The following is a 15,442-nucleotide window of genomic DNA, read 5'->3' as shown; positions in this document are numbered from 1 at the left end:
TATGCCATGCTGCAGTAATTCACATCATATGCCATGCTGTGCCCCTACTTCACATCATATGCCATGCTGTGCCCCTGAATCACATTACACTGCAATATGCCAATAATTCAATAACAATGCCATGTACTGGGCACACAGTCACCACGAGACAGTGTTCAGCTACGTGCCGCCCTCCATGTCAGGTAAGGGCAGAAGTTACGCTGGAAGCAGTGGAAGGCAATTTCCGTTTCCTACGTGGCGCAGGAGGCGTGTCTGTGCTCTGTGGGATGCTCTGTTGTTCCTGCATCCTGGTACCTCGGAGCCTCCATCCTGCTCGTCAAGTGCCCGGACTAAAAACAGGAAGTGAGTATGAGGCCCGGCCCTGTGACAGGCAGCCGGGCCCGAGTGACAGCATAGCAGCCTTATCCCCGGTGTCCCGGCACCTGCTGGCGCGGGAGAGCCCGAGCTGTGCCCGTCACTATCACACAAGTCCTGTCAGTCTGTGTACAGGCAGCTACATAGCCCTCATTAACCCCATCCTGGCTGCACTGCGGGAGTGGTTTACTGCTGTCTAATATAATATATACGGGCAGTAACTATGTTACAAGCATCTGCTATATACTCTCCCAAATGCATATAAGTGCATCCCTCTCTCTACCTGCTGTATGTGTGCTCCTCCCAATACGTACAGTCGCTGGCTCATTGGTAACTTCATTGTGTTTTAATTCAATCTGCAGATGAGTTATGCAGCTGCATAATAATAGATGTAATATCATCCGCAATGACTGTTGAGATATTGCATTTCTATTACAATTCTTTCAGCATAAATAAAACGAGTCATATTAAAAGGAGTAGCATTAAATAGAAGTGGAGCAGTTATATTACTTTTTGGGGGTAAACAAATTATACTTTGGTCAGTATGTTCACTGATATCCCAGAAGCTTACCTTTAAAAGTTCATTTTTAGTCCAAATAAAGAATACAGCTTTGAGCTCTTTGGGTTTTCTGGCTTTTTTCTCATTCTATAACACAGGTTCTCAAACTTGGTCCTCAGGACCCCAAACAGTGCATGTTTTCCATGTCTCCTCACAGGATCAATTACTCAAGCTGTATAGACGCAAAAGGAAATAAATGATTACACTCCTACATAACCTACTACTACTAACTGAAGTACCCAGAGTTGCCCGGGTTTAAATCTTCAAGTTACGTTTTATGTGATGTCATCCAAATCCATCTCGTGGAAGGCCCAGAACTGGCTCCCTGGGTCAAAGTTCTGCCCGGCGCACTCCACTGTGAGCTCCGACTGGGACATCAACCATTCCATTTGGCATCCCAGACCAATTGCCACCCCTCTGTAAAGTTTTCATCCAAATCCATCCAGTGGAAGGCTCAGGACAACCTCCTTGGGACAAAGTTCTGAGGTCCGACTAGGACCTCAACCCCCTAGTATATCTTCTGGGATCCAATGTTACTACTCTGTGAAGTTTTCGTCCAAATCCATCCAGTGGAAGGTCCAGAACAGGCTCCCTGAAACAAAGTTCATTTCAGCGCATTCCGCCGTGAGGTCCGACTGAGACCCCAACTACTCCATTAGGTATTCCAGACCAATTGCCACCCCTCTGTGAAGTTTTCATCCAAATCCATGCAGTGGAAGGCCCATAACAGGCTTCCCAGGTCAAAGTTTTGGCCAGCGTACACTAACAGGAGGTCCGACCAGGACCTCAACCCACTAGTATAGCTTCTGGAATCCAATATTACCACTCTATGGAGTTTTCGTCCAAATCCATCCAGTGGAAGGCCCAGAACAGGCTTCCCGGGTCAAAGTTCTGCCCAGCGTACACCAGCAGGAGGTCCGACCGGGACCTTAACCCCCCTAAAACCTGGTCAGGATCCAACTGGACCACCTCGTGGACAGACAAACAAACAGACCAATGAATTTTATAAGGTAAAAATTAAAACAAACATGCTATTATGATTTAATACTCTATGTAGAATATATATTGCCATTGTTTTTAGAGATGCAATAATAAGTTCTATTTTAAATATACACAAATACAAATATAAAGAATGCCCTACAAAGATTTTTTATTTTTTTGCATCTATGAAATTTGAGTAATTGATCATTATACCAAATTCTGGGAGCACCGCCAACGGAATCGGTATGATTTACCGCCGGACACATGCCCGGCGGTTGGAATCCTGACAGCAGCATCCCGGCAGAGGAGGAAATCCCGAACGTCCAAGGTAAGTATTGTCTAACCTAATTCCACCCCCTAACCCTCCCTTAGGGGTGCCTAACCCTAACCTTCCCCCCCAGTGCCTAACCCTAATCCCCTCTCTAAATGCCTAAACCTAACCCACCCCCTTCCCCGCCGCCTAAACCTAAGTCCCCCGGGGGGGTGCCTAACCCCCCTAGCCTAAACCTAATCTCCCGGGGCGGTGCCTAACCCTAAATCCCCCCCGGGAACCCTAAACCTAACCCTCCCCCACCGCGGCTATCTGTGCTCGGCGTCCCTTCAATTGGGATTCCGGTCTCCCGGCATCGGTAAAATGACAGGCGTCTAGATTTAGACGCCAGTCATTTAACCCTCACTGGGATTAAGCAGTCTGGATGCCGGCTGTCGGGATTAGGTCCGCCGGCTTCCCGACTGCATACCCCGCCAACCAGGTGCTATATCCACAGTAGAACATATAGCAATTATGTTGGTTTAAACAGATTGTCATAAAAAAGCGATTTTAAGCATGTGCAGATCCGTCCCCAGATATTTGAAGAGCTCCTCACAGAATCGCAAGTGAAATAATTAGCTCCACCTGTGTCAGTGAGTAATAAGTACACCTGTGCACTTTCTGGGTGAACTGGAAAACGTGACCTGTGTGGGGTCCTGAGGACCGAGTTTGAGAACCACTGTTCTATAATATTGGGCACTGTCTAAATATTCTGAATTTCATTTAATGATGACCCCTATCTTCCCACACCAAGGCTCATTTATTGTATAACTTTTTTTGCACAATCACACATAATTGTCCTTGCTCTACACTTCCAGGTTGATGTCCATTTCCAGTAATTTAAGAGAGTATGAGCACATCTGTACGCTATTTATTACAGATGTCGCCTTGTGCGAAGTGCGCCTTTATCGACAAAGTGCAACCCATTAAAAGTGTATGGATGCTGTTTTGCAGGAGAGACAAATAGTAGGATTGCCTGCCTAAATGTTTCTTTTTCTCCCTGGAGTATGAAAGTAGGTGCAGTTGATTACCTACTGTAATCCAGATTTAGCAGGGCACAGCTTAATCACCCCAGTTTTCTCACTGTGAAGTGCAATCTTTTGCACCAAAACAGTGATCACCAATTTGTTCTGCACATCCAGGCGGATTCTAATAATAATTTTATTTATATAGCGCTTTTCTCCAGAAGCACTCAAGCAAATTTGGACAAAATTATGAGAGATATGTCATGAAAGAGTATTTGCGCTGTGGAGTTGTGAAATCTATGGTTGATAAAGACCCTTATTGTCACTGTTGGTATTATTACATTGCTTGGCAAAGCTCTTCTGAGCAACTGCAGATGGACATTCTGTAAGGTGCATACACACGTAAAGATTTGCTGTCCAACCATCCAACTAGTTGATTGGTTGGAATGAAAATCTGGTAACGTATGGGAGTAAATGATGATCAGCAATTTGCTCATAAATGCCAGAAAACAGATGAAAATAGTCGTCAGACAAGTTTGTTAAATGTTTGATCTAAATAATTTGTTCAAACAACAGTTTTTGTCCATTTTCCGGCATTTGGGAGCAAATTGCTGATTGTCATTTGCTTTCATACCTTACCATACTTTCATTCCAACCAATCAACTAGTTGGATGGTTGGACAGAAAATCTTTAGGTGTGTACCCAGCTTAACCATGTTTCTCAACTCCTGTCCGTATACACTACCAATAGCTCATGTTTTAATGATTTTTGTCTGTGGAGATATGTAGGATAATAACTGACCCAGCCAGTTAGACTAAGAGGCCCATATGTCAATAAATATTTGCGGCTTATTCCCCAAAAACATCTGTTTTTGGGGGTAAACACAAATATTTTGTATCCCCTAAATCAGGGGTGGGGAACTTTTTTTTTTGCCGAGGGCCATTTTGAGATATATAACATTATTCACAGGCCCGGTGCATTCCACGCCCCCTCTGTGTGATGTCACATGGGACGGGGCCACATTCGCAGTATGCTCCAAGGAGCTGTAAGGGCAGTGGTATGACTGTCTGAAATATCCTAAGGACGGTCCAGGCGGCACTGCTGCATAGATTCTAGTTACAGTGTGCCATTCTAGGCACTGTGCTAGCCAGATAAGGCTAGCAGAAAAATGCTCTGAGGGCACGATATTGCCATATTTAGCAACTTCCGGACTGAGATACATCCTGGAGATTGGACCCTGCAGGTGCTGTTATCTGAAGGTGGCGGTAGCCTTCTGTAGCCTATGGGCTACACATTGCAAAAACTACAGGGAGAGGGTCCTTAGGAACCCTCCCCCGGGCATTGGCCTCGATGCGAGGTCAGAACACCTGGCATGCGCTAGAGTCCAGGCACAGAAGTAAAGACACCGTTAACGTGGTCAGTTCACTTCCAGGACATCAATTAAATAATACATTATCAAGCCTGCTTTAAGTGTAGTTAACAGAGCACAAAAAATGTTATACTATGTTGTGGCTGCAGCTCTAGGAGAATTGTATACTACTGCTATTATGGTCATGATTTGAGCTGCTCCAGGCGACTGGAAACCCCACATGCATTTGCCTATGTGAGTTATAACTATTTTCTTTCTGGTCATTGTTGGACTAATGCAAAAAATTGTACATTGAGGGGATTGTGATGTGAAACATTACATAGATAAAACAGGAGGTAAAGATGACTTAACATGTAAGGTATTATATATCAACAGTAGCTGTTTGTGTAGATACATGTTCATGGTTACAGCTGTATTAATGTTTGGCGCCTGGCATTTGGTGGATACAGGCACTGGCTTGGCTCCTGGCGTTTAATGGATACAGCACTGCCCAAGATATCCGCCATAGATGACAAAATTACTGATCATCAGTGGCAAATCATCAATGGGTGTTAATCGTCCATGGCCAGCCCTAGGAAGGGGGAAGTAGGATCATAGGGCCATTCAGCAAGGATCGCAACTGCGATTACACACGCAATCGGGCGATTGTTACACAAACCCGACGCAGAGTGATTGACGGGAAGTACTATTTGGGGATGGTGACTGGGGGGTGGTCGGCGTAACACAGGTGTGCCAGTGCGTTTGAACGCCGTTACAGGGGCGTGCATAAATTAGGCACTGCGATGCCATACGTAGCTAGTGTACTCACTGTGTGCGACGAGGTTAGCAATTCCTGAGTAAGCTCAGAGCTTGTCATGTGTGCGTGAGGCTGCGATTGTACTTGATGTTACCGATTGTTTTGCAGTCTTGCCAAGTATTATGGATGTGTGTAAGGTAAGGTGGGCGTTCTTATGTTGTGCTGCGACGGCATAGTGATCGAAGTGGGTTAGCATATCTTCAGTGAGACTGCGTGCGTAATCACTATTGCAATCACAGTTGAGGTCTGTACTGAATCAGTCCCATAGTGTGTATGCACTACTTCGCATCACCCCCCAGTTACGCATTACATTGGGGGTGTGACTGTGCATCATGCCACCATTACTCGCTAGGCTAGAGGCATGCCCAGCACTTCCATAACTGCTGGGCACAGGCGATGAGAGTATCCTCCCAACTTTTCCCTCTGTGGTACTCTGCGACTGTGGGTGGGACAATAGGACAGTGACCAAAAAGCGGGACTGTCCTACTAAAATTGGGATGGCTGTGTGGTATGCATTGGGAGTATGGTGCTTTGCTATGTTGTCACAGCCAAGCACCAAACTTCCAGGACCAGGAGGAGAAGATGTCATCCCCATCTCCAAACTGCTAAGGTAAGCAGCAGTGGTCAGAGCAAAACGTTGGGAGAGTGGGTGGCAGCCCTGTTCTAGCTACAGCCCTGCTTTGGCTTCCATTGTGCTAGTTTCAAGCTGGGTTGGGTATGATATCCCGGCTGTCGGGATGCCGCTAGTCAGAATTCCGACAGTGGCATTCCGACAGCCAGAATGAGGGTGAGTATTTTCCTACCCCCTCCCCTAACCCTAGCCCACCCTTGCCGGTGCCTAGCCCTTAACCCTCCCCCCCCCCTAGTGCCTAAACCTAACCCTCCCTCCCCGTTGCCTAACCGAAACCCTCCCCTTAGTGCCTAACCCTAACCCCTCTACCTAACGCTACCCTCCCCCTGCACCCCGATACTTACCTTCGGGATACTGACAGTCGGGATACTGGTGCCGGGGTTTCAGCACCGGTATTAAGACTGCCAGCATCCCGCACGCCGGATCCCGACTACATCCCTTTCAAGCCCTAGGTAGTTCAAAACCACAGCTATGGCACAGGTTTCTTGCAGCTGGTAATTGCAGGTACAGCACTAGTTCCTGGCTCTGGGCAGTTGGTAATTACGGTTAATGCACAGCTTTTAATAGGAAATGCAGAATTTTACATTTTGATGTATTATGATTTTCTATAAATGTGTACGTACTCTGTTAACTGTTATTTATTTTATATCTTAGGGGTGAACAAAATGATGTAGAAGTCAGGAGCCTATGAATCAAATCTAGAAGCCAGCAAGATCTTTTAAAGGTCAGACATTTATTTCAGTATAATGCAAATTATAGGCACCAGCAGTACATTTCTAGGTGCATTGGTTATAGTGTATATAAGTTTTGGGCAATGCCCATTTTTTATTTATCCTTTTATGCCTCTAACAGGGGTATTCAATATGGGAGCGAAAACATCTTTTTTCCGTTAATATCGGAGGTATGACGTCATTATTGCAGGTTTTACTTTTACACCGTATTCAATTTCAAAGACTTATCGCAGTTTTTAAAAGTCTTTGATAAAAAATGGGGATAACTTTTCATCACTGAATAGGTGTCGAAAAAAAGTGCAGAATTGGGGTTTAGGGGTGCAGGCTTAAAAAAAATAGCCTGCACCCCTGGGAATGACATTTAAAAAAGAACTGTGTCAAAAAAAGTTTTTTTAAAAAAATAGGGACACCCCAAAAAATTAATTAAAAAATTGGGGTGAAAAAAAAAAAATTGGAAAAAAATTGTATAACAATAGGGAAATAGGTTCAGGGCTATTCTGCAAGTATGCGGCAGGTGTTTTGAAGAATAGAATTATAGCGGCAAGTGCACAAATGCAGAATTTTTTCAAATTTACTTTAGGGACTTAAAAATATGCTAGTACCCATTTTCATGTACCCCAAATTTGATGGGACCACTTAAAAAAACGAAAAAAATAACCTAAGTGCTCTTCTGCAACACTTCTTCAATGTCGGGAAAAAAACACCTGCTGCGGCTATTTAAATCCCCGACTTTCATTTAAAGGCTAAAACGGGGGTACCCATAGTGTTCCCCCATGTTTTTACAACTTTAGGGGAGTCTTACAATTTTTTAAAGGAAAAATTCGTAACTTTACGCAAATCCAACTTCGGAGTTTCCCGTTTTCGTTAATTTTATATTGAATACGGGGATAAGCGGGAGCGCGCCCGATACTTTAACGCAGGTAAAAACTCCGATATGAAATGTTAACTTCGACAGTGAAGTTAACGTTTCATATTGAATACCCCTCTAAAACTTGATTTACTCAGCCACAAATAAAATAACTAATTAAATCTAAAATATATTTACTGTAGGGAATGGGAATCACGCGCTGGAGACAGCATCTTATAAATATATATGTGATTTATTGTTGATTAACAGTTCTGGCATCTACATCATCACTGAATAGCACACTCTCCTCTCTAATGCTGGGCATACACTGGATAAAATGTCGATCAGACTGACAGTCATTTTATCTGACAGCCTGAAACCCATCAGATATATTGTGGCCATACATACACTGAGAGATATTTCACAGTTTATGGCTCACCTTATCTGTGATCCTTCCGAGGGGAGGAGACATTCCCCCATTCCTTCCCTGTGAAGGAACAGGTGAAAAGTGGGCGGTTGGCTGTGGCAGTGCATACACTGCTAGATGCGGCCATGATCAGGTCAGTCAGGCATCTTGGAAGAGTTCACATACCTAACCGTCCGATCATCAGTGACCGATCTCTGTAATACACTATGCAATTACCAGCCCGAACTGCCGATAATCTGGGGATTGGGCTGATTATTGCATAATGTATGCCCAGTTTAACTCCTCAGACATTTACATTCAAATATAAACAACCAGCAGCTCCAGCTCCTGTTATGCTGACCCTCCTCTCCTGAACATTTCCAGGCTACCTTGAAGTCAACTGCACACACAATACACACAACACTGTATACATCTTCTACCTGGCTTATATTGGAACAACACGACCATGCAGGGGCACACTTCTTAAACATTACATAACATTACTATATATAATAAGCCTAAATCAGTGCTGGATTCTTGAGACTCAGGTGTGGGTACTTACAAGGACCAGGTTTTTCTCGTTTCTATATATAACAGGCTTTACTGTAACGATAAGCACTTTGCTTATAGCATTTGTGAAAAACACCCATAACAGTATAAAGAAGAAATAGTGGACCTCACTGTAACAATAAGCACTTCACGTATAGCATTTGTAAAAAGCAATAACAGTCTATAGGAGAATAGCAGATCTCACTGTAATAATAAGCCCTTCAGCAGTTTCCTTATACAATTTGTGAACAGCAATAATAGTCTATAGGAGAATAGCAGGCCTCACTGTAAGAATAATCCCTTCAGCAGTTTCCTTATAGCATTTGTGAACAGCAATAACTGTCTATAGGAGAATAGCAGGCCTCACTGTAATAATCAGCCATTCAGCAGTTTCCTTATAGCATTTGTGAACACCAATAACAGCCTATAGGAGAATAGCAGGCATCACTGTAATGATAAGCACTTCCGCAGTTTCCTTATAGCATTTGTGAACAGCAATAATAGTCTATAGGAGAATAGCAGGCCTCACTGTAATAATAAGCCATTCAGCAGTATCCTTATAGCATTTGTGAACAGCAATAACAGTCTATAGGAGAATAGCAGGCCTCACTGTAATGATAAGCCCTTCAGCAGTTTCCTTATAGGATTTGTGAACAACAATAACAGCCTATAGGAGAATAGCAGGCCTCACTGTAATAATCAGCCCTTCAGCAGTTTCCTTATAGCAATTGTGAACAACAATAACAGCCTATAGGAGAATAGCAGGCGTCACTGTAATGATAAGCACTTCAGCAGTTTCCTTATAGCATTTGTGAACAGCAATAACAGCCTATAGGAGAATAGCATGCCTCACTGTAATAATCAGACCTTCAGCAGTTTCCCTATAACATTTGCGAACAACAATAACAGCCTATAGGAGAATAGCAGGCGTCACTGTAATGATAAGTACTTCAGCAGTTTCCTTATAGCATTTGTGAACAACAATAACAGTCTATAGGAGAATAGCAGGCCTCACTGTAATAATCAGCCCTTCAGCAGTTTCCTTATAGCATTTGTGAACACCAATAACAGCCTATAGGAGAATAGCAGGCATCACTGTAATGATAAGCACTTCAGCAGTTTCCTTATAGCATTTGTGAACAGCAATAATAGTCTATAGGAGAATAGCAGGCCTCACTGTAATAATAAGCCATTCAGCAGTATCCTTATAGCATTTGTGAACAGCAATAACAGTCTATAGGAGAATAGCTGGCCTCACTGTAATGATAAGCACGTCAGCAGTTTCCTTATAGCATTTGTGAATAGCAATAACAGTCTATAGGAGAATAGCAGGCCTCACTGTAATAATCAGCCCTTCAGCAGTTTCCTTATAGCATTTGTGAACACCAATAACAGCCTATAGGAGAATAGCAGGCCTCACTGTAATGATAAGCCCTTCAGCAGATTCCTTATAGCATTTGTGAACAGCAATAGTCTATAGGAGAATAGCAGGCCTCACTGTAATGATAAGCCCTTCATCAGTTTCCTTATAGCATTTGTGAACAGCAATAACAGTCTATAGGAGAATAGCAGGCCTCACTGTAATGATAATCCCTTCAGCAGATTCCTTATAGCATTTGTGAACAGCAATAATAGTCTATAGGAGAATAGCAGGCCTCACTGTAATGATAAGCCACTTCAGCAGTTTCCTTATAGCATTTGTGAACAGCAATAATAGTCTATAGGAGAATAGCAGGCCTCACTGTAAGAATAATCCCTTCAGCAGTTTCCTTATAGCATTTGTGAACAACAATAACAGCCTATAGGAGAATAGCAGGCCTCACTGTAATGATAAGCCCTTCATCAGTTTCCTTATAGCATTTGTGAACAACAATAACAGCCTATAGGAGAATAGCAGGCCTCACTGTAATAATCAGCCCTTCAGCAGTTTCCTTATAGCATTTGTGAACAACAATAACAGTCTATAGGAGAATAGCAGGCCTCACTGTAATGATAAGCCATTCAGCAGTTTCCTTATAGCATTTGTGAACAGCAATAACAGTCTATAGGAGAATAGCAGGCCTCACTGTAATGATAAGCACTTAAAGTAAAAGAGATTTTTTTTCTTTATAAATGCAAGCCTTGACAGAAGCAGATTATGAAGGATCTGTCTGTGAATAACTACTTCCCCTTCTTAGCTGGGACATTCCCAATAACATCTTAAGAGCAGGTTGTTAGCAGGGCAGTTACTAGTGTATGTGTAGATGTGTGTGTGTCAGCACCAACCTCTTCTGCAAACTGGTTTAACCTAAATGGCTCCCTCAGGGATGGGGTGGGGTCCGACAGCAGCGCTGACAGGAATGGGGTCTCAGCATCCTTCCTTTCTAGGAAACTGGAGTCAGGGTCAGCCTCTCTTCCCTCAGCTGACAAGCAGTGGCTCGCTCCCTCAGCTGTTCGGCAGTGGAACTTGCAGCAAACGGCTGCGGCTTCCATCCATAGTGGGGGGTGGGCTAACAGCACCTCATAACTATCCCCTGACTGGTCTCGACACCCGGGCTCTTCAACCCGGGCTCTTCAGCAGAATCTGCTAGACTTCTTCCCCTGCCACCTCTTCATGCACTGCTCTGCCTCAGTTTCTGGCATCATTCTTTTCTGCTCTGCCAGCTGGTATGGTCCTGTCACTAGTCTCTGCACCTGCTGCCCTGCCCCCTGTTGGGACTTTGGCCTTCCGTACTCCATGCTACTGCTATGTTCTGATTCTCACTGAAAAGACCCCTCACAGGCACACACTGCTGCTTTTTTTTACCAACTCGGTGAAGCTACGCCACCTCTGGGAGATTCCTGTAGCTTGGTCCAGGTCTCGCTGGCACAGGGGGACACCACTGGACTTCTGCCCCACAACATCAGTCCCTAATCAGCTGAGGGGGCCAAAACCAGTCTTTTTGACCATTGCTGGGTCTCTAGGACAGTCTTCCTACTCTTCCAACCCTTTCTGAGTTTGTCCAGCTAGAGGGGGTCACATATAGTTCAGATGAACCTTGTATGCTTAACAGGGCTGCATTCATACAGTGCTATACTGTACTGTATATCAATAGTGGTACTCCAATTCCACCTGCCTAATATTTCGTAGGTCCCCCACTTGTCGCCAAAATAGCTCTGACACATGGAGGCATGGGCTCCACAACACCTCTGAATATGTCCTGTGGTATCGGGCACAAAGACTTTAGCAGCAGATCCTTTAAAGCTGGGTATACACTATGGTGCAACCCAGTGACAATGCGATGTAACGATACAACACGCGTGCCGTAGACACATTGTTACAATTTATCGTATGATGTGCACCTAGCTGAAGTCCTGTAAGTTGCAAGGTGGGGCCTTCATGGCTCCGACTTGTTTTTCCAGCACATCTCACATATGCTCGATTGGGTTAATATATGGGGAATTTGAAGGACTAGGGCCTGATCCAGAGTAGTACACAAACCCAATGGTTTGCGTATTGCTCTGATTGAGAGAGACCTGCGCATGTGCAGGATGTGTACTGCGCATGTGTAAGACCCGGGGCTGCGTCTTACGATGCTGGCCTTGGCACTGGAGCTTTGAGGGGCAATTTGAGTAACCTCAGGGTTAGGGAAAAAAGAAGCAAAAGTACTCCTATTGGAGGGACACACTTCCATTTATACAATAAAACACAAATCTTTATTGGTCAATTTAAAATTGGGGGCAAAGAAACCACATTCTCAGAAATGTTTGGTACATGAGCCAGAAAATAATACAGGTTGAGTCTCCCATATCCAAATATTCAGAAATAGGGAATATTCTGAAATACGGAATAATTTTGGCATGACTGAGATAATGAAACCTTTGATTTTTGATGGTTCAATGTACACAAACTTTGTCTAAGGCACAAATGATTAAAAATATTGTATAAAATTACCTTCAGGCTGTGTGTATAAGGTGTATATGAAATAAGGATATTGAATTAGAACCTCTATATACTCCTGCCTATACTTTCTAATATCCTGCCTATACCTTCTAATATCCTGCCTATAAACCTCTAAGGATGACGCTATTTTGTGTACGCAGTCATATAGTAAATAAAGACTCCAGACCTTGAACCTGTGGTTCCAAAGCACAAAGTGATATTTCAAGTAAAAGTACAGTCAGTTACACGCTATGATCTAAGTACAATTTAGCGCAAAGAATTATACAGACCCAAGTACAGTTATACATACGCAGCGCTTTTGGACCAGATGCAGGCATCAGCAAGAAACCCCCGTCTATCAGCATTCAGCAAGAAGACTCAGACTGGGGTCACAACACACACGTTTATACTCTCACAGAAACAGACAAAACAATAGAGAGGCTTGTCGCTGATACCATTGGTTGCCAAGGAGGATGCATCTGTTGCAGAGCATTTAACAGGTTGATTCAAATAGACACAGTCCAGCCATTAACAACTGGTTGTCTCTGGTTTCCTGCCTCATGCACATCCTAACAGTTGGTCATATAATGTACATTTCGGTGCTTTAAGTCTCTGCGGTCCATAAGTTGAGAATGCATGTTGCGATCTTCACACCGACGATACCAGAATGCTGTTGAAAGAGTGCAGATCAGTATAATATCAAACATGACTTACTTATCATGTATTAAACCTTAACTACCAAATAACCTTTATTTCACAGCAATTATAATAAATGAACAAACTTGAATCTTATACTTTAAAGCTTATGAGACCTTTTATGTGAATATATACTGTGTAAGTATTTGGGGTTTGATATAAAGACGCTAGTTAACTTGGGGCAGATGCGTGCGCATGAAGCTAACAAACAGCGTTTTCATACAGGATCTTATGCATTCGCTAATATGCGACTAGTTAACAGCGCAATTGTGCGTATTTATGTGTGTATGAGAAATGGTGTAAGATGCAATCGCATGATGCTAATAGTAACATTGCCATATGTACTTAAGTGTGAGTTTAGCTAAAATGGCACTGGGCGGCCATTCGCAAAATGGCGTTTTGCAATCTAATTTACAAGATGGCGTCTTGCGGCCAGTCGTAAGATGGCATCGTTGCGACCTAATGTTAGGCTGGTCTTGTCTCAGCCAATTATCCAGCTTCGACAGTCCACCCTTTGATAGCGAACAACATACTATCACAATTTGATTTTAAAAATTAATTTAGGCTTACATTTATATATTATTTAGTGTTATTATGGGATGGCACAAGGTGGTTCTTAATCCATCAATAATGTGTCTCTGAGTGGGGACATAAAACTACTATTATACGCACACCGCAGATCTTGGAAGATCATGTGAAAGGTGTGGGGATACACCAATCCTATAAAGGCAGTCTTGAAGGGGAATTTGAGACTTTACATTATGTGTTTTAAAAATAACATTTCAATAATACATTCTATGCATGTCTAAATATAATACATTAAATTATGGTATTTCCTAGTTCAGGGTTGTAATGCAGTTCTATATTTACCTCAGTATTCATATTGCCATTACTGACCACCATCATAATTTCGTTCTTTCGTTTTACTCTATTTTTACATTTTCCACACTTCAGCACAATAGGAACACACCGGACACATAGGCCAATTATTATGATCACAATCAGTATAAGGATCAAGAATTTGCCTATGCTGGCAATCACTCCTGGACCCATTCCCCTAGGCCTGAGAACCATTTCACTGGGTTCAGCCATGAGACCCATCCTTCTATCTTCTCCCCTACTTCAGCCACTAAAGCATTATGGTTCTTAAGAAACTCCCATTTTAGCTGCAGAATTTCGTCCATCTTCCGGTCTATCACCTCTTTGGGGTCGCTGGTATCATTGGTGACATAGGTGCAACACTCTACTCCAAATTGAGTGGCCAATGTTACGCAATACCCTCCAGTAACAGCAGTTAAATAATTCAACACTAGCCTGTGTTGCACCAGTCCTTTCTTGTACGCTTGCAATTCTCTCCCTGTATACCTGAATGTGTCATCATACATCTCGGTGATATTACCTATCAATTTAGCAAGTTCCTGAATATATCTAAAATTTAATGTACCCCAAGCGATTCTGGTGGGATCCAGTGCGACTAAAACTTGGAAGCCAGTTGTCTCACTAATTAACTGAGTGGCTTTATGCACGTCACCAGGTATCATATTTCTTTTGCCTCTGTGTTCATATTGCGTGTGAAAATATGGTGATGGTGTGTTTTTATGGATACCGAGCATTTCAACATGTGTGAGGGTCATAACTTCTGGGACTACTCTTCCCGGGTAACACCAACCTTCGGAACTCGGGGAGAGCCACTTATACGCCTTTCTTCCACATATAAAATGCACATTATCAGGGAGAACATAAGGAATAGTATGCATCATTATCATTAAACACATTTACCTTGCAAACAATCCTATCTCAGGGTCTTCCATCTGGTACATGCAAGTCTCTGGTTGTATTATTTTAGCACAATAACCATCTGGTACCTTACCAATAATTTCTTTGGTGGAACGCAATGTGTACCGGTACCTAAAATGTTTCCCACTAGATTTAATTGAGCGTAACAGATCATGGTTTATGGACTCATTATCATCTCTCTGGGAGAAGGTCATCGTCTGATTATTCCCCGTCACTTCCCAACTCCGGGGTTTATTGGGGTTGGTTATGTTTAAACACAAAAGTGATCTGGAATTGATAGTTTGAAATGAGGTGGTTTGGATGAGAGGAATTTTCCATCCAATTTTTTCCCTTTCTGTATTTCTAAAAGTTCCATGATATTCAGCGGATAAGGCACCAACCCTACGTTATGCTGTCCCTGTGGCACATGTGAACACACCCAGCAATCAGTTTGGTTTAACACTTTGCCTACCATGCTATGATAATCCTCTAAAGGATACCCACCCCAATACAGGTTATATTTAGGCTGGCCCCGTTGCATACAGTTCTCATCAACTAGGGACCCACAAAG

The 15,442-nt window shown here is 43.1% G+C and overlaps 1 protein-coding gene across 3 annotated transcripts in view; it reads left to right on the top strand.

Moving 5' to 3' along the window:
- Window positions 1-256: 256 nt before the first annotated feature.
- Window positions 257-15,442, top strand: part of DMTF1 (cyclin D binding myb like transcription factor 1) — an 89,968-nt gene continuing 74,782 nt past the window's right edge. Inside the window, exons 1-2 of one of the 3 annotated variants that reach the window (XM_088468788.1) lie at window positions 257-342; window positions 6,620-6,689. The gene's annotated coding sequence lies outside the window, so the exon portion shown is untranslated. Of the gene's footprint in view, window positions 343-1,834; window positions 1,924-6,619; window positions 6,690-15,442 lie in introns of those variants that run through there. The other 2 variants (XM_088468789.1, XM_088468790.1) reach the window with 2 other exon arrangements.

Source organism: Taudactylus pleione, unplaced genomic scaffold, assembly GCF_031769625.1.
Source record: "Taudactylus pleione unplaced genomic scaffold, aTauple2 ptg000086l, whole genome shotgun sequence".
NCBI lineage: Eukaryota > Metazoa > Chordata > Amphibia > Anura > Myobatrachidae > Taudactylus > Taudactylus pleione.
The sequence above is the reverse complement of the archived record's forward strand: the minus strand, read 5'-3'. Positions and strand labels throughout refer to the sequence as shown.